Source organism: Dasypus novemcinctus, chromosome 11 (genome assembly GCF_030445035.2).
Source record: "Dasypus novemcinctus isolate mDasNov1 chromosome 11, mDasNov1.1.hap2, whole genome shotgun sequence".
NCBI lineage: Eukaryota > Metazoa > Chordata > Mammalia > Cingulata > Dasypodidae > Dasypus > Dasypus novemcinctus.
Window position 1 is genome coordinate 8424726 of NC_080683.1, and position 27614 is coordinate 8452339.

At 40.6% G+C, this 27614-nt stretch overlaps 1 protein-coding gene across 1 annotated transcript in view; it reads left to right on the forward strand.

Annotated features, from left to right (window-relative positions):
• The first annotated feature begins 8315 nt into the window (after positions 1-8315).
• KCTD20 (potassium channel tetramerization domain containing 20) overlaps positions 8316-27614 on the forward strand; it is a 43328-nt gene continuing 24029 nt past the window's right edge. The window contains exon 1 of the mRNA XM_058306649.2: positions 8316-8516. The gene's annotated coding sequence lies outside the window, so the exon portion shown is untranslated. The remainder of the gene's footprint in view (positions 8517-27614) is intronic.

Genomic DNA, 27614 nt, shown 5'->3' on the forward strand with positions numbered 1-27614 from the left:
ATTGATCCCCTGCTGAATGCCAGGCACTATGCTAGGTGCTGAGGATACAGGAGTGAACAAGACACATCGTGCCTTCCCTCGTGGAGCTGACAGTCTATCCAGGAAACAGGCATATATATTTAATTAGAATCGTGGTAAATGTGAGAATATATATCTTTGGGGATGGACTTAACCTGGTCTGGATGGTCAGGAAGGATTCATCTAGGAATAACATTTAAGCCGAGACCTAAAAGATAACTTGTAGTGGAGCTGGTGTAGCTCAGTGGTTGAGAATGTGCTTCACATGTATGAGGTCCTGGGCTCAATTCCCAGTACCTCAGGAAAAAACAAAACAAAACAAAACTTGGAATTGGCCAGAAGGAAAGAAAAAAAGGGCAGTAAAGAATTCAAGGCATTTGAAGAACTAAAAATATAAACAGTGAGGACCGTCTAATTCTAGATCATCTCACCACCACTTCTCTCAAAAATCACAAAAATCACAAGGAGGAAACATAAATTTCATCTTTATTGAACTGGGAGCCACCCCAAACCACAAGGTACACAAATGAGAAATGAATAGAGGATGGTAAAGGACTTAGCAGATCCAAAGGTCAAGCCTAAGTGCTTAGAGAGGGAGAAACCAAGGAGAAGTAAGCCAATCGTGGTTAAAACGTTGGAAAGACCCGGGGGTAAGAGGCACCGCACCGTGACTGCAGAAAATGGTGTTGAAGCAGCAGAGGAAAATAAGAGGAGGAATGTAATGCTGAAAAGGAAGATTTGTTTCGAAAATCTGTTTATAATTGGTTAGAACCCCAGGTCTCCACCCCTCCTTTAATTCCACAGGAACCTAGAGATATTACCTTTGTAGAAAATAAACCAAAAGAATTCTAAATGTGGGACACATGACATAGATCAGGGAGGAAGTGAGGAGTCTTACTAAAAAACAGAGGGATTAGTCTGAAACTGAGAGATGAGACACCAAGGCCTCTTCTCCTACTCAGATCAGGACTTCCTAGATTAGCTTCTACTTTCTAAGCAGAAAATTAAAGGGTACTTCTCAGGAGAAAATGAGCCACTCCATAAAAAGAAGTCACAGAGACTTAACATTTTGGGGGTCCCCATTGAAAATGTCTACAGTGAATCCTTTCAATTAACAAGAATGGAGCATACACTCAGAACCTCAAATTACTTTTGGGCCTAATTCTTAAAATATGAATGGATTAAGATCACAGATAGGAGCTGAAAACTTTACACACACACACACACAAACACACACATACACCCCTCCAACATTTAAGAATTGGGAAAAAAAGGATTCACAGGAGACAGACAATGCAGGCAGCAGAAAAATACTTCAGTGAAACTGTCATGTCATCAGAGAAATATTGCACCCATGAAACAAGAACAGAATGTAATAAAAATGAAACAAACTAAGAACAAGAATGAACAGTTGGAAACCACAAATATTATAGCTAATTCAAATTTAGTAAAAAAAAATATATATGTAATAAAAATGAAACAAACTAAGAACAAGAATGAACAGTTGGAAACCACAAATATTATAGCTAATTCAAATTTAGTAAAAAAAAAAAATATATATATATATATATATGAATCTAAATAGTGAATATACTGGTGTTGAATATACTGTACTCTCAAGTTTTTTTTATGCTTGAAATTTTTCATAATAAAATCTTGGGAAGGAAAGTGATGAGAGAGCTAAAATTTAATAAGAATTGTGGCCTTTTTTGAAAATGATTCAAAATAAAATAAAGCAGTTAATAAGTTCAGTACAATCAAGTGATGTAGCTCATTACAGTTTCTAATCATGCTGGAAAATTAGTTAATAATATAACTGAAATCCTTAGTTTTGATAGAAAAACTGGGGTGTATAAAGCCAAGTAAAATCAAACTTACATATGCAATATCTAAGATAATTTGACATATAAAATAGTTAACAATCACCCATATTTATAACTTTATTGGGTTTATAGTTGCTTAAGCAATTTAAAAGTTCGTGAGTCAGAATATTAAGATATGTAAAGAAAAAATAAAATATTTTAAATGTATGTACCTTTTGACTTTTGTGAATAATGTTACTATGAATATTGATGTACAAATATCTGTTGAAGTTCCTGTTCCCAATTCTTAGGGGTATTACCTAGAAGTGGATTGTAGGCCATATGGTAATTCACACTTAACTTTCTGAGGAAACAACAGTTTCCACAGAAGCCAAAACATGTCATTCCCACTGTAGCAGTTTCATATAGTTATGAATTCCAAAAATAGATATTGGATTATGTTTGTAATCTGGTCTGTACCTGGGCATGATTAATAAGCTGGAACCCCGGGAAGTAAACTCACAGAGGAAAGAGAACAGCCACAGGAAGAAGCAAGCCCTGGGAAGAGAGGAACCCTGAACCCAGAGAGAAGCTTGAGGAAGGGAGGAACCCAGGAAGCCTGAACCCTCGCAGACGTCAGCAGCCATCTTGCTCCAACACATGGAAATAGACTTTGAAGAGAGAAGTAACTTATGCTTTATGGCCTGGTATCTGTAAGCTCCTACCCCAAGTAAATACCCTTTATAAAAACCAACCAGTTTCTGGTATTTTGCATCAGCACCCCTTTGGCTGACTAATACACTCACCAACAATGCATGAGGGTTCCTATTTCTCCCCATCCTCACAACAGTTGTTATTTTCTGTTTTATTAATAATAGCCACACTTGTGGGTGTGAAGAAGTATCTCATAGTGATTTAATTTGCATTTCCCTAATGGCTAATGATGTTGAGCATCATTTCATGTGCTTATTGACCATTTATATATCTTCTCAGAAGAAGTGTCTATTCAAGTCCTTTGCCCATTTTTAGATTAGGCTTTTGTCTGTATTTGTTCCTAATTTTTAAGAACTATTTTAAGAACATATTAAGAACTATATTAAGGGAAGCAGACTTGGCCCAGTGGTTAGGGTGTCTGTCTACCACATGGGAGGTCCGCGGTTCAAACCCCGGGCCTCCTTGACCCGTGGGCAGCTGGCCCATGTACAGTGCTGATGTGCGCAAGGAGCGCCGTGCCACGCAGGGGTGTCCCCCACGTAGGGGAGTCCCACGCGCAAGGAGTGCACCCCGTAAGGAGAGCTGCCCAGCGCAAAAGAAAGTGCAGCCTGCCCAGGAATGGTGCCGCATACACGGAGAGCTGACACAGCAAGATGACAGAACACAAAGAAACACAGATTCCCGTGCCGCTGACAACAACAGAAGCGGACAAAAGAACACACAGCAAAAAGACACAGAGAACAGACAACCAGGGTGGGGATGGGGTTGGGGGGGAAAGGGAGAGAAATAAATAAATAAATCTTTTTTAAAAAACTGTTTTTTTAAAAAAAGAACTATATTAAGTTGTTTTTAAATTATTTGACTTTGACTCTCCAATAGTTCTGCATAGAAATATCTCACCAGTCTTATTTTATAATTTTCAAGGAAAAGGAATGTCCTCCACAACCTTCAAATCTTGGACCTTCTGCTCATTTGGACTGACAATATTTACAGTCACAACTCAGGCTATTTTTAGGAAGCTTCTGGAGCCTGGGCCAAATTCTATTTCCTGACATATCTTCCCATACATATTTTTATCCAGGTAGAAAGGGGTTACAATGAGTATTACAAGCAAACTTTAAAGAGAAAATAAATCACAACCATGAGCCGGTCACTCATCCTCTTTGGGCCTTGGATTCCTTCTTAAGAAATGAAACACCTGGCATTGATGATTTCTGAAGCCCTTTCCACATTTGGAATTCCATAACTAGATCCTAAACAATGACGTTTCTAAAAGAGGAACGTGATGCCTGCAGACATTATATAGAAGAATGGATTTTCTTTCTAAGGAGTCTTAAAATTTCAAAGTTGAAATGGCCCCTTGGAGTTCACCTAATGTGACCTGAAATGACAGCTTCATCTATTTGAGCCTTGATTTCTTCATCTATAATATAGCACTAATAAAGCCTATTTTACTAGGCAGTTGGGAGAACTAAAGTTAGTATCTGCCTACTGCATGCAAGGTACTCAGTAAAAGGCAGCTATTGTTTGGTCCAAATTTCCTCATTTTCAGGTGAAAATAAATGAAACCAGAGAAGTAATAACTGAACCCAAAGTGACTGGGCTGGTACCAGATGCTAGATCTCCTTAATACCCGTTCAGCCTTCATCTCTCATCTGGCTCTTTCTGAAAGTCAATTTCCAAATGTATTGTTCCCCCCCCAAGGTTGAGCAACTAACAATTTTCAGAATCTTAGGGTCTGTAGTGGTTTAAATTGTGTTCCCTGAAAATATATGTCCAAGTTCTAACCCCTGCTATTTTTGAATGTGATCTCATTTGGAAATAGGGTCTTTGCAGAGATAATTAAGTTAAGGATTGTTGGGAATTGAATCATGTCCCCACAAAAAGTATGTTCAGGCCCAATCATGGTCTTGTGGGTATGGACCCATTGTAAATAGGATCTCTTGAGATGTTACTTTATTAAGGTGTGGCCTAACTGAATCAGATTGGGCTTTAATTCAGATCACTGGAGTCTTTTATAAAAATAATAAAATTAATATGTATGTATAGAGAAGCCACAGGCAGTAGCCAGAAGCCAGAAGTCAACAGAACCTGGAAGAGAAGGAAGACCCACCATATATGCATTGCCATGTGACAGAAAAGGCAAGGAGCAAGGAGGACCAGCAGCCCTGGAATGCCACTGTCTGGCCTTGCTGACGACTCGATTTTTAACTTCTCCTAGCTTCAAAACCATGAGATAATGTATTTCCCTTATGTAAGACAACTCACTGGGTGGTATTTGTTTTAGCAGCTGGGAAGCTAAAACACGGATCTTGAGATAAGATATCATCTTGGATTTAGGGTGGTTATTAAATTCAATGACTGGTGTCCCATTGAAGAAAGGAGAGGAATATTTAAGACACAGCAGAGATACAGAGAAGAAGCCATGGGGGGAAGCAGACGTGGCTCAAGTAGTTGGGCACCCGCTTCCCACATAGGAGGCCCCAAGTTCTGTTCTTGGTGCCTCCTAAAGAAGATGAGCAGATACAACAAGCTAACACAATGAGCTGATGAACAAACAGACACAATGAGCAGATATGAGCAGGGAGTAGATATGGCTTAAGTGGTTGGGCACCTGCCTCCCACATGGGAGGTCCCAGGTTTGGTTCCCATTGCCTCCTAAAGAAGATGAGCAGACACAATGAGCAGAGACAATGAACAGACAGATGAGGGAGCCATTTCAGGAAGGGAAAAAATAAAAGTTTTTTAAAAAATGATAGAGAAAGAGGGGCTATTATTGAATAAACCTTGTTTTTTTTTAAAAAAGAGAAGGCCATGTGAAGAAAAAATAAATAAATCTTTTAAAAAAAGAATATTCCTAAAGAGGACACACTTTAATAAGTGATATTAAATTCTCTTTAAAATTCTATTATTATCAATGATTATGGATAAAAGGAGAAATATTAAAAATATTTGTTGCTATAACATGTTTTTATTTTGATTCAAACTACATAATAAATGTTAAGAAAATCAGTATATTTTCATACACATACAATTTAAGGTTAACATCAAGGAAGTCAGTTTTGCCTCACAAAACTTACTGGGTGTTCCTTCTAGAAATAATATTGGTTTGGGTGAGGTATGTGTATAATATTAATACTAATAGTACCTTAAATTTCTCTATTGCTCTGAGGTTACAAAACACTTTGGAATACATTTTGATTATGTTTTTCTTTCTCATAACAACCTCGTGGAAATGGTAAGACGGTTATCATCTTACAAATTAGGAAACGAAGGCTTACATGTGACTGGTTCACATCAAGGTCATCTGGCTCTTTTTCCAAAATTTTTTTCCCACTGCATCATACTGCTTTGTGACTGTCATACCACTTCATGTTTACATGTTTCCTTTTTCATGTACTTTGTACACTCACAAACACTGACTTAATTCCAGGTAGGCATCACACCTCTTTGTAAACAAGAGAAAGCTTTGGACTGTTGCTTAACAAGCAAAAGGAGCCTTTCTGACTTTGCCTAATTCCCATTATTTACCTTACTATTTGTTTATTTTTCATTAAAAACTTTCTCAGAGAGTGGAGGTAAGGGGACAGGATACTTGCTTTGGTAAAAAAAAAAATCCGTTATTGAAAATTTGGGGAAGAAGTTTGGGGGAAGAAGGAGGTATGATTTGGTAAGGTTTTCTCAAGGTTTTCTGTAGTGACTCACAGGTGATTGGAGTCTAGTTTGCAAGCAAAAATTCACTGATTCAAATCTTAACGTGAAAAATGCATATTTGGGGGCTTTTTTTTTCTTTTTCACATGCAATTTATTTTAAACTCATAGTTATATAAGGTTAAAAAAATCCTTCGCAGCAGTCTCAGTGTTGGATTCAAGAATGAGACGTGTGTTCCTAACAGAGGCAATGTGAGCTGTCAGAGCTGGAAGATGAGATAGGAAGGTCAGAATCTGTCTGTAAACCGATAATAGGAGAAGTGAGAGATAAACATACTAGTTTATACCCAGCCTCCGCTGAAGCCCAGGGCAATACACTTCTACATTTTCTGACTCCCCCATTCTGACTCCCCATAGGACCTCTAACTAGAGAGTATATTAGATTCTTGAATCTCAAGTGTTCTGTGTACTTTTTAAAAAGTTCTACAGTTCTGTGAAGAATTGTCCTACTATGTGAGTGGGAAAGAGAGGGAGCTCATGCCTTCATCAAAATTTCAACAAGAAATGTTTATATTTTCCTGGCCGTTACTGGAACTTAACCAGTAACCTTGGAGAAATTGCGCTATTCTCCTAATCCTTTGTCACTCCGTTTTAGCTTTTCTCTGACATTCAAGATACACCCCGCTAACTTACTGTCCTTTACCGTCTCAAAGAAAAAGAATTTCCAAATAAATTTCCAGAATTTTATCACAGTATGGAATATCTTTCAAAGGATTTAGGGGACACTCCACTAAGTCTTTTTTTCTTATGCTTTTTCCTGGACACTAAGAAAGTTATGCTTCATGGCCTCCGTGGAGTTAGTCAGGTTCAGCCATGTGACTAGTTCAGGCCAATGAAATGTCAGCAGAAGTGAGGGCTTCACTGCTGGTGGAGGCAAAACAAAAAAAGCCTTGTCAGGATTCTGCCGTCTACCTCTTCGGCCATCCCTGGTGTGGTACCTAGTGACAGCATGGCAGAGCCAGGAAATGGAAGCAGCCGGGAATGCTGAGTCACCACGTGGAGGCAGTGACCCCGGAGAGTCACCCGACCTACAGGTGACCAGTGCAGCAACATACCCTAGCCTATCCTGAGATAAAACACTGCTGTGCTGCATGCTTTACAATCATTACCAGTGAGGTGAAAGAGTAGAAATGCGAAACGACCTCTAGACCTCTAAGACCAAATTATAGTGAAAAAAGAAAAGTATAGCTTCAGTCTTGAAAATATAAGCTGTTGACCCCGATGACCCAATTTTGCTATGAAAGTGTCCATCAACCATTGACAGCCTTTTGGAACTAGAGTCGAACTACTCATGTTCTTCCCATTTCGACTCTAATCCTACCTTAAAACCAAATTAGTTTTAAGAGATCCTTTCGTTACTTAAAGGAAAGTCGACTCAGAATTTAAGAAATCATGCTCTTATTACTTTATATGTGTTTCGTAAAAATAATTGTAAAATAGTTTGCAGTTTTAATTTTAATTAGTATAATTTTTTAAAAGTACAAAAGCCATGACAGTAAGAGTCGATGCTATATTCTTTCATGTTATTTCAGTATTCGTTTTATAGGATATGGACCTTACATAGGTATTTTTGGAGTGCTGAAATATTTTACTCTACCACTAGTTTACTGACAGTTTGCTTCCAGTTGACTTTAAATTTGTAATTGTTTTGCTTGCTATGTAGTTTCATTAAACAAGATTTGAGAGATGTGTGGTTGTTTTTTTCCCTTCTTTTGGCCAGAACCCCTCTCTAAGTTAGTGGCTTCCGAACAAAATGTGTGTAAAGCACTCCATCGTTCTTGCCTTCCACCCCTCCCCTCAATGTATGGAATAGAGGCTCCACTTTTTTCTGTAAGCCTTAGCTGTCCTGGGGCTCCGAACGCTGATTTTACAATTCACGTAACTACTAATTTCTGTTGTCGTTGTTTTAAACCTTTAACAACTTTAAAAGGGTAGGCGCAGCTCAGGAGCCGAAGCTCCGCGGCTGAGCAGGTGCGAGGCGGCCGGCCCCTGGGCTGGGTGAAGTGGGCGGCACCGCCCACCGCAGCGCGGCCCCGCGGGCCCCGGCGGCCGGCCTTCCCGGCGTGCCCCGCGCACGCACGGCCCGCTGACGTGCCTCCGCCGGGGGCTGCGCGCGGCCCGGCGGGTGCGCGCCGCTGCGGCACGGCCGGCTTCCGCGGCGGCACGGCCGGCTTCCGCGGCGGCGGTGGCGGCGGCTCGTGCGGCTCGGCTTGCGCGCGCCTCCCGGGTGGGCCGCGGCCCTGAGCGCGAGGGCGCGGCGCGAAGCGACAGGTAAGTGGCGGCGGAGGACGGGCTCGGGTGCGGGGACCCCGCGGGGCGCGGCGGGCGCGGCCCGGAGTTGTGCCTTTGTGGCCGGGGGTGCGTCTCCACGGGGCGGCGGGGCGGCGGGGCGGGCGCCTGCGGCCGGATGCCTGGACTGAGAGGCCGGGAGACCAAAGTCTCCCGGGGAAGAATGTCGGCCGAGGGGTTCGGGCGCCTGTTTTCGAGCGGAGGGTGAAGTCTGAGAATGCGGGGCGCGGCTCTGGGGCGGGGAGGACCTCCTAGCGAAAACGTAAACAGTGGCGGGGCACCCGAGGTAGAACCCGAACGTCTTCTGCCGGCCTTTGGCGTTTTTACCCCGCCAGAAGCAATGCCAGGAGAACCCCGTAATGCTATTGACAGAACAATCGCAGACGCTTTTTGTTTTTAAACATCACGTCCTATTTAAATTTAGGTATCCCTTGTGACTTTATGAAACATTTCAGGCATAAAGAAAAGTTGAAGGTAAAAATAACAACCTTTGCTATTTTTGCTTTATTTTTCTAGCTATTATGAAAAGTTTCAAACATACAGAAAAGTTAAGGAAATAGTACATTCACTTGAGTTCATTAAAAATGATGTAGTCGGCCGGACTTCTGTCAGGAGCAGAGTGCATTTTGCTCGGTTCTTTCGCTCCTGCTTCAACGCCTGCCTTCCCTGCCACCCACAAATTACTAGCTTTCATCAGTGCGCTGAGCGCAAAGAGCCGAGGAGAGACTTAACCGGTGATTTTCTTTTAAATGAAACCTTACTTTTCATAGCACACATTGTCTTCAGGTTTACAAGCCTAGTTGTGCACTACCAAAAAGAAAACTCCTCTATTTTGGAGTTTGTGATTCTGAAAATTCCTGGGTTGAACCAATTGAAAGAAAAAGAAAAAAAAAAAAGAATCCAGTGAGCAAATAAATTAACAGGATACACAAGGCTGGGGAGGAACTGTTTATGAAAATACATTTTCCAAGCCCTTGAACTGTGCCCCTGTTCGTGGTTAAAAAGGTAGCTGCACTGGTACCAAGAAACGGAGAGGAGTTTGTTTTGTTTTGGTTTGGTTTGGTTTTTGTTTTTTATTTTTCCCAGACAAAGTGTTGTAGTGCTAACAGTCAGATCTGATGACTCCCGAGTCAAAGAACTTCACCTTCCTTCCTTGCCCAGCCCCCATTCCAGGTCCTGGACGGTAGTGCTCCCATGTAAGATTGCTCCTTAAAATGCTAGTGCCCTAGCATCACACTCAGAAATTTGATTCCAGAGATTTGTGATGGGCCCCTGAACCTGCGTTTTAAGCAGGCACCCCCTCCCTTGGCCTGTCATTGGTGATCCAGGGGCCACACTTGGAGACACCACCACAGGGCTGCCTGAGAAATTTTGTAACTGCCCAACTCCCTTACCCCTTTGTTAATTTATTTCTACTTTACCCCCAACCTGCCAAAGGCTAAGAAGCCCTGACTCTCCTAAAGGAAAAGTGAAAAAAGATAGGGTTTTCTTGTATCCCAGCCCCAGGGTAGGAAAGCCTTTCATACATATTCTAATACTGTCTTGGTGGTTCAGAAATAGCTCGGTTCTTGATTAATCTGTCCTTTTTTCCTTTTGGGGGCTCTTCTCTTATCATCAGAGCTTAGGAATGCCATGAGGCCAAATCTACCCTCTTTGAACTAACTCATTCCCTCTCCCCTTAGAACCAAGGCAGCCAATGCCATCTAATTTCCCATGTCTTGCGCTCTTAGATTCCCTCTCTGATGTGCAGTAATACCAGTAGCATTTGTGAGGGCTTTGAGTTCAGTTGGGCATTAATCCAGTCATCAAATATCCAAGTAATCACAAGACACAGTAGTAAGCTGTTTTAGTGATAACACTGCAAGTATGGCACAGAGTTGCTTTGCTCCCTTGAGACTAGAAATGAGGCTGCATAACCTCCACTGCTGCCAAAAGCTTTTTTAGTTTATTTCCCCTTCAAATAGGATGGGATGAGGTTAGAATTAGGCCATTTGTTTCTGACCTTTTCCTGTCTTTGGTGTCTGATTTCTCTTGTTACTTGATCTTTTTCTGTTGATTCACAAAATGTCCTATCTTTCCCTCTATTGCCCTGGGCTTCCTCATTGTGTCCTCTGAGCCCCAGTCAGAACTGCCTGTTTCTCTGTGGCTAACTGGAGTAAAAAATTGAGGAAAATTGTTGGAATACTGAATGATTTCTAGTTGGAAGACCCAGTGTCATGGAACTATGAGGCTTAGAGATATAAGGGAACCTATTACAAATTTTTCTAGTGCAATCCTTTCATCTTTCAGATAAAGAATCTGAGAGATTAAGTAACAGAGTGCTGACCTATTTTCTTCCCACTAAATCATCTCAAGAAAAATGTTTCAGGGAACGGATATGGTTCAAGTGGTTGAGTGCCTGCTTCCCACATGAGAGGTCCCGGTTTGGTCCCAGTGCCTCCTAAAAACAAACAAAACAACAAGCAAAACAGATCAAAAAACCATCTAAGGGGAGCCGATGTGGCTTCTGTGGTTGAGCACCCACTTCCCACATATGAGGTTCTAGGGTCATTCCCTGGCCATGGTATCTTAAAAAAAAAAAACTTCTAAGATGAGAAAGGTCCAGAGAAATTCAGTTATTCAGAAAAATGAAGATTGAAGGAAAATATGATCCAATCACATAAATCACGAAGAGAGGGAGTACTAAAATAAGGAACCTTTTGAACCTTGAAATAAATAGTAAAAGGACAAATAAGAGGGGAAGAAGGCAGTGAAGAATGGCGGGCTTACCTCACTTTATTTCCCTTCTCTATCGATTAGGGTTCTACCAGAGAAACACAACCAGTAGGGGATACATATGCTTACGCTATTGTGGGGGCTGACTAGGCAAGCCTGAAATCTGTCAGGAGGAAAAGCTGGAACTCTTGGGCATGGGCTGTAGCTGTAGTCCACAGGCAGAATTTCTGCTTCCCCAAGGAAGCCACAATTCTTCTCTTCAGTCCTTTCAGCTGATTAGATCAGGCCCACCCAGATTATCTAGGATAATCTCCCTTAAAGTAAACTGATTGTCTTCCTTAATCACATCTACCAAATCCTTCACAGCAACACCTAGATTGTATGGTTGAGTAGCAGGACTATGGACTAGCCAAGGAGACATACAAAACTAACCTGAGACCTTATCTCCAGGATCTGGGCCCTCAAGCCTTGGCTACCTTAGCAGTTGTCTGATGTCTTCAAACATTTTTTGTTTGTTTTATCTAGCTTTTCTGATTGCTTTCAGTAGTAGGAAGTTTAGTCTGATAGAAACTTGTCCATCACAACTAAAGAAGCAGAAGTGCCAGCATATTCTAGAAAAAGAATAAAACATTTTTAAATGGTTGCATAGAAATTGAACTTTTGGTACTATCCATAATTTGGCTTATTTCTATTCCTTCCCCTCCCCCTTTATAATATGCTGTTCTTTAATGAATATATTTTTTAATCCTTTGAATCACCTGTCGGATGCTTTTCAGAGACTCCCACATTATTTGCATCTGTTATATTGGGGAATTTTAAATTACAGGGGTTTCTTGTAATTTTGCTAATGCTGAGCATTAAACATAACCTTGCTGTTTTTGAGGTCTGTACTGGGCACACCTACCAACGCCACCAGTATAACAACATAGCTTCTGTAAAGTGACACCCTTCACATACTTGGTGACTTTTCAAATATGCAGACCCTTGATTGCCTGGACAGTTTCTCCATTGTTCTTAAAGGGAACACAATGATTTGAACCTCTTGATTTGCATGATTTTGTGGGCTTTTCTGGGTCAAGGGAATAGTGAACCATTTTCAGAGATCACCTCAGGCAATTTACAGGAAGAGGTCAGTGAAAACTTCTGACAACATGTATCTCTGGTCCTTGAACTAGATGACCTTTATGTTCTCTTCTGACACAGTAATTACGGTTGTCTCCAGGATTTTTGATGTTAGTTTTATTGTTATGTTACTGATTTGTACCCTAAGACCTGCAGATCTTTTCTTGCCATTTAAAGCCTTAGATCTTAGCCTACTGTTTTGACTAATACATTTAAAATTTTTAAAAACTGTACTGACTTTGAATAGATCCTTTTAAGACATTATTGCTAGTAATGTATCTCTTGGATTCCCTGGAAGTTTGTTATTGGGTTATCCTTAACAGCTTGTATATCTCTTCCTTCAGAGGATTTTGGGTAACAGAGTTATCCTGGACATTAGGGGGTTCACCCCTAGAGATTCTATCATATGTTGACTGACTCTTTCTTAGGAGGCACTAGTTTTGCCTGGTTTATTGTGTGCCTGGGAATTGTTCTTGGTGTTAGGTTATCATTAGAGTGACCATAGCTAATTAAATCCAATCAAATGATGAAGCATCCTGAGTGGAAATTATAGAATTTCATCTACCCAACTTTTAGGTAATAAAATTGAAAAAAGTTATAGCAGAATTAGGTAGGAACTTACTGTGAACTTAGGAACTCAAATTGCAAAATCAACTCCATCTAGAGGTAATGGATTTACAGGTCTTCTCATAGCAGCTATTTCAACCGAAAAGGTGTTAGGTATGCCACTGTTGGCACAGAAAGGTCCTATGTCCTTGTCCTAGAACTTGAGCTTAGAATGGTAATTCCAAATCTGTGAAAATTTAAAATTACATAGAGATCATGAAGAAAACCAGAGCTATAAAGGGAAGAAGAACAGCATGATGATAGACAGCATAGACTCTAAAGCTAGACTCTCTGGGTTTGAAGCCTGGCTTCATTACTCATAAGCTGTGTGACAGTAGGAGACTTCCTTAACCTCTTTCTTCCTTGATTTCCTCATCTTGATATGTGTTAAATCAATAAAATTAAGAATGAGCTCTATAACCATCTGGACTTAAATGTCATGTTTGTGGTAATTTGGCGTATTGAAATCTTGGCAGACTAATATGTTAATTTGTGATTCTCATTTCAGATAAGTTCTTGTAGTTGCTTTAGATTTGATTATTAGTTTAAAGGTGTAAGAAAACTTTGCTAAGTTTGAAAAAAATATTTCAATATTTATGAACTCTTGAGATGTACTATATTCATAAGTTTTGGAGGATTTTCTAGTTTTTGAATACTTGAAAGGCAATTAAGGGAAGCAGACATGGCTATACCGATAGAGCATCCATCTACCATATGGAGGGTCCAGGGTTCGATCCCCAAGGCCTCTGACCCGTGTGGTGAGCTGGCCCACGCGCAGTGCTGATACACGCAAGGAATGCTGTCCCACACAGGGGTGTTCCCGGTGTAGGGGAGCCCCATGCACAAGGAGTGCCCTGCAAGGAGAGCCACCCCGCGTGAAGAAAGCACAACCCACCCAGGAGTGGCACTGCACACACGGGAGAGCTGACACAGCAAGATGATGCAACAAAAAAGAGATGCAGTTTCCCAGTGCTGCCAGATAATCCAAGTGGACACAGAAGAACACACAGCAAATGGACACAGAGAGCAGACAACAGGGGGAAGGGGAGAGAAATAAATAAAATCTTTTTTAAAAAATCAATTAAAGTGTTAAAACAAAAAAAATTAGTATAGTAAGATAAGTACAGTTTAAACTATTTGATGGAAATACCAAATTTAGGATTATTGCTATAGGGTATTCAATTAACATTGGTCACATTTTATTTTTTTTAGACTGGGAGGTGGGACAAGAGTTATTCTTTATATTTTTGTTTCTAGTACATTCATTTTTCAAAATTAGGTAATTTGATAAAAGTTATAAAAGAGACTGTTTAAGGGCCTTTAGACTGTTTAACTATAAATTGAATTTAAGATGGTAAGTTTTAATTTAAACCCAAGTAACTAACATCGTCTTTTCTGTGCATAAAACTGTTTTAAGACATAAAGGGTAGTGTAGTAGTTTGGGGCTGTGTGCACCCCAGAAAAAAAACATGTTCTTAAATTTAATGCATTCCCGTGGGTGTGAACACCTTGTAAATAGGGCCTTTTTTTTTTTTTAAGATTTATTTATTTCTCCCCTCTTCCCCTCTGCCCTGGTTGTCTGTTCTCTGTGTCTATTTGCTGTGTCTTCTTCTTTGTCCACTTCTGTTTTTGCCAGTGGCACGGAATCTGTGTTTCTTTTTGTTGCATCATCTTGCTGTGTCAGCTCTCCGTGTGTGGTGCCATTCCTGGGCAGGCTGCACTTTCTTTCACGCTGGGCGACTCTCCTTACAGGGCGCACTCCTTGTGCATGGGGCTCCCCTATGTGGAGGACACCTCTGCATGGCAGGGCACTCCTTGTGCACATCAGCGCTGCGCATGGGGCTCCCCTACGCGGGGGACACCTCTGCATGGCAGGGCACTCCTTGTGCGCATCAGCGCTGCGCATGGGCCAGCTCCACACGGGTCAAGGAGGCCCAGGGTTTGAACTGCAGACCTCCCATGTGGTAGGCGGACACCCTCACCACTGAGCCAGGTCCGCTTCACAATAGGGACTTTCTGATGAGGATACTTCAGGTAAGGTGTGGCCCACCCTGTCAGGATGGGTCTTAATCCTATTACTGGAGTCCTGTAAAAGAAGAATGAAATTCAGACAGAGAAAAAGCCACAGCAAGGAAGAAGCTGAAATTCAGCAGAACCCAGAAGAGAATGGAGAGGTGAGGACAGGCTACCATGTGCATTGCCATATGACGGAGGAGCCGGGACCAAGGATCACCAGTAGCCAGCCCAGAATGCCAGTCTTTGGGAAGAAAGTATCACCTTTATGATGGTTTGATTTGAACTTTCTCTTAGCTTCAAAACTGAACTAATAAATTCTAATAGTTTAAACCAAGCAATTGCATATGCTTGAGCAACCCAGGAAACTGAAACAGGTAGTAATATAGGAGAGTCAGGTAGAAGAGACAGAAAAATATATGAGCAATTATAATCCTGTCACTGCTATAGTTGTGCTTCCACTTGCCCGCCTGTTAGTCTGGCCTCAGTGATTCACAGAGACAGAAGGAAAGAAGTGGACTAGGAAGAACTTCTTGTAGAATTGGTATGCCCCTTTGTCTCCTGCTTATATTCTTCTCTTGTTATGGCTTTCTTCCAAGGTGGAAGTTAAGAAAGAAGAGGTCCTGGCAGCAGACATCTTTGAATTTTCTTTCTTGCCCAACTTGTGGAGTTTTGTTGTTGTTGTTGTTTGTCTTAAATTCTATTTTGTAGACTAATACAGTTTCACCAACTCTTTCCCTATCCTTTTCCCATTTTTCAGTTGTATTAGTTTTATGTATTTTTATGAGCTTTCAGTGAATATTGTGACAATAACCCTTTGTAATCCATTACAAATATATTTACTCTTTTGTCTGTAGACTTTGTTCACAGGATCCTTTATAATATAAAAGTTTTCAATTTTTTTATAGTTATATTTGTCTTTTCTTATGTTTTAGGTTTTCTGTCTGATTTTTTTTTTCTTCCCCCTAATGTATCAGGGCTAGGGATTAAACCTGTGACTTCATTTGTGGGAAGCTAATGTTCAACCACTGAGCCACATCAGCTCCCCTGGGTTGGTTTCTTTTTGTTTTTTGCTTGCTTGTTTGTTTTTTTGCTTTCAGGACACACTGGGAACTGAATCTGGAACCTTCCTTGTGGGGAGCAGTTGCTCAACCACTTGCCACATCTGTTCCCTCTGTCTTGGTTAAAACAGTTTCCCCACCTTGAGACTGTAATCCCCTAGAATATTCTTGGAAATGAATATTGTTGTGATCCAGTCTCTCATCCATGAAATGAAAAGGTTAGACTAGATCAATTGTTCCCAAACATGGCCAATCAGCAGGATCACCTGAGAGCTTGTTAAAAACTCTAGATTCTTGAGCCCAGGCCTACTGAGTCAGAATATCTGGGGAATGGGGCTCAAGAATCTGCTTTAATTAGATCCTTCAGGTGATTCTGATTATCTGCTAAATTTGTGGGCCACTGGACAATATGATCATTAAGAACTCAATCACTGCTTTTGGTATTATGTAATGCTGGTGATTTGTGTTATCTTAACTAGATTGCAAGCTCTTTTAGAGTAGGGAGAAATATGTCTTAGTGACTACCCTTCTCCTTGCCACCAATCCTTATTACTTCACCCCTAGACGATTCCAGTATCCTCCTTTCAGTCCCTCCAGTCCATCTGTGGTCATATTTATCTTGAAGCAACATTTTAAACATGACACTCCTCTATACAATAATTTTGACTTTTCTTTCTTATACTAGACAAATCCTGACTCTAATTACAATTACCTTATAATTCAAGGCCTCCACACATGACCCCAAGTGTTTTTCAACTTTTCCTTCCCCCAAGGTCATTGTGTGCAGTCCTCTAAATTATTAATTACACAGCTCCTTAGATGGTGGTATGTATGACATTCCTGGGAGTTGTATGATAATGATGGTCTCCATCCTGTTTGATCTACTCTCTCTCATTCATTTTTACTTTTCTGCTTGTTAGATGCCATTCATCCTTTATTTTTCATCTAAGTTCTACATATTAAACATCCACACAGTGTAGTATTATGCAGCCATAAAAAAGGAAGTTTTCTATGAATTCCTATGGCATGATTTCCAGTATATATTACTAATTACAAATAGGAAAGTACAAAAGACAATATATGGTATTTCACCTTTTGCATAAGGAAAAAGAGGAATTAAGAATATATATAAGTACATGTACACCAGTGTTCATAGCGGCGTTATTCAGTATTGCCAAGAGTTGGAATCGATCCAAATGCCCATCAACTGAAGAAAGAATAAACAAAATATGGTATACACATACAATGGAATATTACTCAGCTGTAAGAAGGAATACAGTACTAATACATGGTAGGTATATAACATGGATGAACTTTGAGGACCTTATGTTGAGTGAAGCAAGCCAGGTATTGAAGGACAAATATTTTATGGCCTCACTGATATAAATTAAGCAAACTGAGCAGACTCACACAGCTAGAGTCTGAAAGATAGGTTTACAGGAAATAGAAAGGGAGAAGAAGGTTTTGAGCCAACACCCACACAGATGAAATCTATGACAAGGTGGAAACATGTAGTTGTGCAGTGAAGGGACATAATGGGTATAGCAATAATATTGGATTGGGTAGTGCAGGTTTAATGAGGGGAGGGTGGGTTGGATGGTCCATGGAACTGGGGGGGTTGGGGGAGGGGAGCAGGGATTGGTGGGAACATGGTTGAAATTACAATGTTGGGAATGCTCATTTGGCAATATGACTGGGAAAGTTTACTGGTTTAGGGTGTTGGCATTGGGGCCGGGACACAGCTGGGACAGGCTTCTTGGAAGCGTGTGAGTATCATTTTGACATAGTGTGTTGCCTCAATGGGTAGAAACCCACATAATGAGCTGGAAGGTGTTGGACTCCCATCCTAGGGAGGCCCCCTATGTTCTCAAACAGAGGGACGAGTCACTTGCGAGATTGGCGGTGCTTAACGGGCGGACAGACCAGTGTGTCAAGCCCTCAGTGAAGATGCAAGTAACTATGAATCTTGTCCTTCGAAGAGTGAAGTCTGGTGGTCACCGTGGGCCCGAAGGGGAGGGGGAGGGTGGAATAAAAGAGATGGAACAGGGGGTATTTTGGGGATGACAGAAGTATTCTGCATGATCTTGCAGTGGTGGATACAGGCCATGTTAAATTTTATCAGATTTTAGCATCAAGGTGGAGAAAGTGGCCACAGTAGATGCTGAGGGCAGGGAAATGGTAGAAGAGATGTGATGTGGGAGCATTTTTGGGATTTTGAGTTGTCCTAAATGATATTGCAGGGTCAAATGCTGGACTTTATGTATCCTGCCATAACCCACTGAGTGTACTGGGGGAGAGTGCAAATTACAGGGTAAACTATTATCTATGTAGGGCAGCAGTGCCACAAAATGTGTTCACTGAGTGCGATGAGTGTGCCACAATGATGGGGGAGGTTGTTGGTGTGGGAGGAGTGGGGTGGGTGGGTCGGGGGTATACAGGAACCTCATATTTTTTAATGTAATATTTTTTGTGTGATGCATATATCTTCAAAAATATATAATTTACAAAAATGTTGTGGGGATGGGGAGTGGGTTATATGGGAACCTCTTATGTTTTTTGTTTTTTTCTTATGTTTTTTAATGTAACATTCCTTGTGATCTATTAACTTTAATTTTAAGAAATACAAACAAACAAAAAAAAAAGGATATGGTCCAGGGGAAGCGGCTGTGGCTCAATCAGATGAGTTTCCATCTACCATATGGGAGGCCCTTGGTTTGCGTCCCGGGCCTCCTTGTGAAGGCAGGTTCTCCCACACACTGCAGAGCACTGTCCGGCCCACAGACACCGCAGAGAGCCGACTCAGCAAGGTGACGCAACAAAAAGAAGGGAGACGAGACAAGCGAGAACACAGAAAAGTCCGCAGCTAGTGGACACAGCGGACAGCAAAAGCAAGCTGCAAGGGGGGAAGGGAAATAAAATAAATAAATACACAGAAGAACGTACAGCGAATGGACACAGAGCAGAGAGCACGCAAAAAGCCACAAAGGGGGGATAAAAAAAATGTATATGGTCCATAATTTGAACCATTGACTATGGTTAGTAGCTATGTTTCAATATTTGTGCATCAATTGTGAAAGATGTACCATCCATACATAAAATGTTAATGGGGGAAAGGAAAAAAGGGGGAGGCTGTTGGGTATATGGGAATCCCCTGTATTCTGTACATGACTACTATGATCTAAAACTCTTTGAAGAAAAAAAAAGGTAAGACAACTGGGGGAATGAATGGAAGAAAATGTCACTGCACATACAGGACAACAGTCTTACAGTGATAAAAGGCAAAATGTCAAAAGTTTTTCTTTTCTTTAAATTTTTTTCATTTCATTTTATTTTTTTAAAGATTAATTTTATTTATTTCTCCCCCCATTCCCCCAGTTGTTTGCTCTCTCTGTCCATTCATTGTGTGTTCTTCTGTGTCTGCTTGTATTCTCATTAGGCAGCTCCAGGAACTGATCCTGGGACCTTCTGGAGTGGGAGAAAGGTGATTACTCTCTTGCGCCACCCCACCTTCCTGTTCTGCTACATCTTATTTTCTCTCCTCTGTGTCTTGTTGTGCCATCTTGCTGCACCAGCTCTCTATGTTGGCCAGCACTCCTGTGCAGGATGGCATTTCCGTGTGGGCTGGCCCTCCATGTGGGCCAGCTTGCCCCGTGGGCCAGCTTTCTCTCACCAAGAGGCCCTGGGCATTGAACCCGGGACCTCCTATATGGTAGATGAGAGCCCAGTTGGTTGCACCACATCCCTTACCCTTCATTATTTTTTATTATCCCATTTTTTAAAATAATATTTTTACTTTTTACTTTTTTCTGTATTTTACTTATGTATAAAACTATCATTTCATTTTCTTATTATATGTGGCTATTCTATTGGCTTCATTTTTTTAAAGAGGTTTTGGATCACAGAAGGGTTACCTCTGTGGCAGGGGAGGATTGTTGGTATGGGGTATCAGTGAGGGAGGATACATGGAAGGCGGTTCACCTGGGTATACATATAAGGTATATAAAAGTGTTCAAATGTTCATGGGACATTGTCAAGGTGGGTGGAGATTCATACAATAACCAAAAGAATATCAAATTCCTATCTGGGGGAGTTCTGCCACATTCTCTAATGGAAAAACAAGAATGCCCCAGCTACAGGTACAATGACTTGTGAAGGAAGATGGTCCATTGAAGGACACTTGATATTGATGACTATGCTTATGAGCCTTTGCTCTTGAAATTGAAACTTAGCCTAGTGACATAGCGTGCCTAAGAGTTACCTATTTGTGAGCTTCATTTTTGCTCAAATGTGGCCTCTCTCTAAGCCAAACTCAGCATATAAAAACAATCATTTCCCTGCAGCATGGGACATGACTCCTGGGGATGAGCCTCCCTGGCACCGAGGGATTGCTACCAAGTACCAACAAGCAATGCATGTGGAAGGGAAAAAAAAAGACTTTGAAAGGGAGAAAAGCTAAAGACAACTGAGTTTGTATGGCTAAGAGACTTGAAAGTGAGTCAGGAGACCATCCCAGAGGTAGCGCTTTTGCACATCTCAACAGGATCTCATTGACAGCCAAAGTAGATACTACCCCAAATAGCAAAGCTCCTCAGGGACGTGGAGACAGCCAGACACTGTAGTCAGGACAGACAGCTCAGGAAGTTGACCCCTTGCCAGTGGGTCCTAATCTGGTATTTATGCTCCCCAGTATGACAGAGTTAGACTCAGCAGTAGTTTCTCTATACATGACTCTCTGTCTTTTCTATTTGAACCTAAAATTAATACTGGAGTTGGTAGGTGTACATCTAAGAGACTTAAATCTTTGGGTTGTCCATGTGCCAACTGAGCCCTGAATTTCAACAGAGTTGCAACCCCTACTCTCCAGTTTAGTGAACTCACTCAGGACAACCAGCGGGGAGGAGATGATGGACAAATGACATACCAAGGAACCTAGAGTGCCTACAACTGCAAGCAGGAGAGTCCCATCCATTGGATGTATGGGATCGAAGCCCTCCTCAAGTAATGGTGGAATGGGCATCACCATCCCAGAGTCCTCAGGATTGGAAAAGGAACTATGGACTAATATAAACTTACTAGTATTCTGCTATACGCTTATTGTGATTCTAGCAATGGAAGAAATACCATTGTTGTGGAGGCAGTGGCCAGTGGATGTTCTGGGGTTAGGGAGAGGGGACAAGTTGTAATGGAGCATTTTCGGGACTTGGGATCATCCTGAATGACATTACAATGACAGATGCCACTATATATATCTGGCCATAACCTACAGAGTCTGAATGGGAAAGAGTGTGAACTACAATGTAATCTATAATCCATGCTTAATGACAGTGCTCCAGAATGTGTTTATCGATTGCAATGAATGTACCACACTGAGGAAGAATGTTGCTAATGTGGGAGATGTGGGGAACAGGGCATATGGGAATCTCCTATATAGTCTCTGCAACATTTATGTAATCGAAGTATCTTTTTAAAAAATAAAAAAAGTGGAAAAAAAAAAAAGAATATATGTAGGGAGCAGATGTAGCTCAAATGGTTGAGTGCCTCCTTCCCATGTATGAGGTCCTGGGTTCAATCTCTGGTACCTCCTAAAACATGAAAAAAGAATATACATAGGGAAATGGACTTGGCCCAGTGGTTAGGGCGTCTGTCTACCACATGGGAGGTCCACGGTTCAAACCCCGGGCCTCCTTGACCCGTGTGGAGCTGGCCCATGCGCAGTGCTGATGCGTGCAAGGAGTGCCCTGCCACGCAGGGGTGTCCCCCGCGTAGGGGAGCCCCATGCGCAAGGAGTGCGCCGGTGGGGAGAGCCGCCCAGAGTGAAAAGAAAGTGCAGCCTGCCCAGGAATGGCGCCGCCCACACTTCCCGTGCCGCTGACGACAACAGAAGCGGACAAAGAAACAAGACGCAGCAAATAGACACCGAGAACAGACAACCGGGGGAGGGGGGGAAATTAAATAAATAAATAAATCTTAAAAAAAAAAGAATATATATAAATATACATGCATATTTTCTTATTTCTGCATAAAAATACACAAAAGATAAACAGAAATTAATAAAACTGTAGGTGGTAAATGAGAACAGAATGGAAGGGAAAGGGAGAGAAACTTCTGAGCATTTCTTTTTTATGTGACTAACTTCTGGACCATATAAATGTTTTACATATTCAAAAAATTTTTAATGAAAAGTATTGTATAATTGAATATAAAGAGAGATAGATGAACCTAACTGATTACAGAGAAAAAAATAAAGTAACTGTTCAATATAGCACTCTAGGTATACGTCCTTAGTAGAATGTAATTTAAGGACAAAAAGAATTGCTCTGCCCAAAACACTTAAACTTAGTAGCTTTATTGTTACAGTATAATTGGCATAATTCTGAAACTAGTTTATGAACCAGGATTTTCAATGTAAGAGAAAAGATACTAATATAAAATAAGAAAACCCCTGCAGGATTGAATTTGAAAAGAAAATGTCAGTATGAACTTATGGTTGTTTAAGAAAAATTCCTAACTTTGTTCACTAAAATGGCCTAGATGTGATGATACCCCAGTACCAAAGAGAATGCGTAGTGCCCAGATCCTGATTTCTAAAAGGAACCAACGCTCCACGGAAAAATTGCTGATCCATGTCTAGGGCAGGAATGATGGTACAAGACAAGTTTGGAGAAATCTTGTGCCAAAAAGCAGCCTCAAAGTCCCGTGGGATTGTGTTAAAATGACAGAAGCTGGCTTCAAGAGGTTCTTATTAGCCAAATATGGGACAATTTGGGGGGGAAAAAGGATGATGGTAATTGATTCTGATACACTGGATTAAGACAAAGCTATGAGTTTGTGATGACACTTTAAAAGAAAGAGATAAGAAAAGAGTGAAGGACAGTTAGTTCTACTTCACAGAAGAATGCTTAGAAAGTCATCATTTATAACCCCAAATGTAATAACTGATTCAGGCAAGAATAATCAATGGATGCTAAAACTGCTGGGTGAAAGGCTATTGAGAAGTAGGGTATTACATCTTCCTTTAAAGTAGAGAGACCCTACCGTCAACTCTAACCAAGAAATCAAACTTAGCAGCACCTGTAATGGGGCAGCCTGGCATTATATTCCTCTCCTTGATGAAGTGGCAGTTGGAAGGACACACTGACATCTATGTAGTATTCTTGCAAAATATATTTAACCTGTATCTAATCATGTGGAAGCAGACAAATCCAGAATGTTGGAAGTAATATAGACTATACAAATGTTAATGTCACAAAAATGTGGGGGAAGAGGAATGACTAGATGAAAAGAGACTAGAGACAGAACAACCAAATGTAATGATTGAGTCTTGATTAGATCATGGTACCAAAAAAGGCTATAAAAGAAAATACAGGGTCATTGGGTAAATTTGAATATGGTTTTTATATATATATATTTTTTAAGATTGATTTTTTATTATTTATCTCTCTCCTTCCCCACCCCCCAGTTGTCTGCTCTCTGTGTCCATTCACTGTGTGTTCTTCTGTGCCTGCTGATATTGTCAACGGCACCCGGAATCTGTGTCTCATTTTGTTGCATCATCTTGCCATGTCATCTCTCTCCGTGTGTGTGGTGCCATTCCTTTGCAGGCTGCACTTTTTTTGCACTAGGCGGTTCTCCTTATGGGGTGCACGCCTTGCGCGTGGGGCTCGCCTATGCGAGGGACATCCCTGCGTGGCACGGCACTCCTTGTGCGCATCAGCAATGCGCTTGGGCCAGATCATCACACAGGTCAGAAGGCCCTGGATTTGAACCTTGGACCTCCCGTGTGGTAGGCAGACGCCCTATCCATTGGGCCAAATCTGCTTCCCCTCATATGCATTTTTATTATGACTTTATCTTATGATTCCCAAACCTTATGTCCCTGAGAACTACCTGAGAAGTTTTTTTCTTTTTAGTTCTAAAAAGCTGTGAAGTTTTTAGTCCTTAAAAAGTTGGATTTGCAGAAATAACATGTTTGCTATCAGTAAATGTTTTAAATTAAGAGTTATTCAGGGAAGCAGACTTGGCCCAGTGGTTAGGGCGTCCGTCTACCACATGGGAGGTCCGCGGTTCAAACCCGGGGCCTCCTTGACCTGTGTGGAGCTGGCCCATGCACAGTGCTGATGCGTGCAAGGAATGCCCTGCCTCGCAGGGGTGTCCCCCGCGTAGGGGAGCCCCACGCACAAGGAGTACGCCTCGCGGGGAGAGCCGCCCAGCACAAAAGAAAGTGCAGCCTGCCCAGGAATGGTGCCACCCACACGGAGAACTGATGCATCAAGATAATGCAACAACAACAAAAGAGACAGATTCCCAGTGCCACTGACAAAGAGTCAAGCGGATACAGAATAACACATAGCAAAATGGACACAGAGAACAGACACCTGGGGCGGGGAAGGGGATAGAAATAAATAAAAAATAAATCTTAAAAAAAAAAGAATTATTCAGGCTTACTACCTCTGCAAATAAGTATATTCATATTCTAGTATTAATTCTCTATAAAAATACAGAATACCCAGACCCCACTGTAATTCTGTGGAGACACATTCTGGGACTAGGCTTAAGAATTTGCCAGGGAACCATGGTCTGAACCACTTATTCTGTATTTATTACTTACGTTTACTTCTTTTTCATATATCCCCACCCAACTGGCTTGGGAACTGAGGACCAGCCTTTGAAAGTATTGGTCAATCCTTTGTGGCCCTCTGCTGGCACAGTGCCTTCCAACATAATAGATGCTTGGGAAATACATGTTGACTATATATATTGATTAATTTGTTGATAGTATGAAGAGCTTCCTGGAAACTTCTCTATAGCTTGGAGAGAGTAAAAGAGAAACCTAGTTGATAAAAGTGCTTGGTCGATATAGAAGGTCCAGTTATGTCATCCAGTTTTTAGTTCTGAAAAGTAGGGTTTACAGAAATAACATGTTTGTTATCAATAAATGTTTTGGATTAAGAGTGTTATCAAAATTTAGTCTTAATACCTCTGTAAATGGGTGTATTCATAATTCAGTATTCTCTGTAAAAATACAGAATTTCAGAGATATAAATTGAAGATTATTGATATTAGTTTTGAGATGAAGGATAATGTGGTAGCTGGGTATTAATGCAGGGAAGGAGAAACAAGCAGAAATAAAAAGTAAGCTTTTTCAATGGCATTATTTCTTTAGCCAAAAACTATTTTTGAATATATAAATAGTAAATAATACCAGCTAACATTTTTTCAGTGTTTACCATTACCAGAGACTATGCTTTATCTGAATTGTAATCCTTACAACAGTCTTGCCAAGTAGATGCTGTTAGTCATGTGCTTCTGAGTCATGTGCCCTAATTCATACAACCAGTAAGTGGTGGAACCAAGAGCCAGACTAGGCAATCTGATTCCAAAGTACTTGCTGGTAAATAGGGGAATTAGGAAAGCTTATGATTAAATAGAACCCCCCTTAATTTGAAACTTCCTGAAGGAATGGTGTGATAGATGGATGGGAAAACATTTTATAGTATCACTTCTTTGAGAAGTAAAAGAAAAGAGGAAGGGCTTAGGGGGAAGGAGTCTTTTCTAGAGATTAATTATATAAGCTCTTGGGGTTGGAAGGAGAAATATAAGGCATATGTGTAAACCTTGACCAGTTTTTTTAAAATGAAATATCACAGGAAACAATCTCACGAGAAGTTCTTTTCCTGCACAGAAAAAGTTTTCTGTTCTAATGCTGCAATATTAATCTAAATACATGATCTTTAATGTATGCAGTGTATTCATGTGTGTATCAAGATAGCTAAAGTAAAATTACATGTTAAGACTTTAAAAATCAAATATTTAGGAATAAACTTATTAACCAAGGATGTAAAACACTTCTATTCAGAAAACTACAATGCATTGCTAAAAGAAATTTAAAAAGACTTAAATAACTGGAAGAACATTCCCTGCTCCTGAATTAGAAGACTAAATATCATTCAGATGTCGTTTCTACCCCAACTGTTAATGCAGATTCCTGCATCCTGGTTAAATGCAATCCTGGTAAAAAATTCCACCTTTTTTTTTTTTTTTTTAAGGTGCCAGGGAATGAACCCAGGACCTCGTACATGGGAAGCAGACACTCAACCACTTGAGTTACATTGTTCTCCACCACCAGCATTTTTTAAACAAATGGAAAACACAATTATCAAATTTACTTCGGAGAGTAAGGGGCCTCAAATATCCAGAAACATCTTAAAAAGGAAAAGCAAAGTATCACTTCCAGACCTTAAATCATATTACCTAGCTATAGTGGTAAAAACAGTATTGTACTGACATAAAGATAGACATAGACCAATGGAACCAATTGATGGTTCAGAGACAGACCCTCACATCTATGGTCAAGTGATTTTTGACAAGTATGTCAAAACCACCCAGCTGGTAAAGACAGTTTGTTCAACAAATGGTGCTGGGAAAACTGGATATCTGTAGCCAAAAGAAAGAAAGAGGACCCCTATCTCACACCTTAAACAAAAATTAACTCAAAATGGATCAAAGACCTAAATACAAAAGCTAGAACCATAAAGCTCCTAGAAGAAAATGTAGGAAAATATCTTCAAGACCTGGTGGTAGGTGGTACATTCTTAAACCTTATACTGAAAGTACAAGCAATGAAAGAAAACATGTATAAATGGGACCTCCACAGAACATTTTGTGTTTCAAAGGACTTCATCAAGAAGATTAGAAAAGGCAGCCCACTCAATGGGAGAAAATACGTGGAAACCACATATCCGATAAAGGTTTGATTTCCATTCTATATAAAGAGCTCATACAACTCAACAATAAAAAGCAAGCAATCCAATTTAAAAATGGGCAAAAGATTTAAATAGACATTTTAAATAAATATTTCCAAAGAGAAAATACAAATAGCCAAAAAGCACATGAAAAAATGTTCAGCATCACTAGCTACTAAAACGACAATGAGATATCACACTGCATAGAATGGCCATTATTATTTTTTTAAATATACTTTTGATTTTTTTTTAAAGAAACTTAGATTATATAAATGTTACATTAAAATATAGGGGATTCCCATATGCCCCGTTCCCTAACCCTCCCACATTTTCCCACGTCAGCATCCTTTATTAGTGTGCTACATTTGCCACAATTGATGAACACATCTTGGGGCATTGCCACTGAGTATGGATTATAGTTCACATTGTAGTTTACACTCTCTCCCACATATTTTTGTAAGTTGTTACAAGATACACAATGGCCTGTATCTGTAATTGCAGTGTAATTCAGAACAATTCCCAGTCTCAAAAATGCCCCCAGAGAATGGCCATTATTGGAAAAACAGAAAACAGTAAGAGCTGGAGAGGATGTAGAGAAATAGGAGCACTCTTTCACTGTTGATGGGATTGTAAAATGGTGCAGGCTCTATGAAAGATAGTGTGGTGGTTCCTCAGGAAGTTAAATATAGAATTGCCATATGATACAGCAATTCCTTTACTAGGAAGATATCCAGAAGAACTGAAAACTGGGACAAAGACAGTCATCTGCACACCAATGTTCATAGTGGCATTATTTACAATTGCCAAAAGATGGAAGAAAC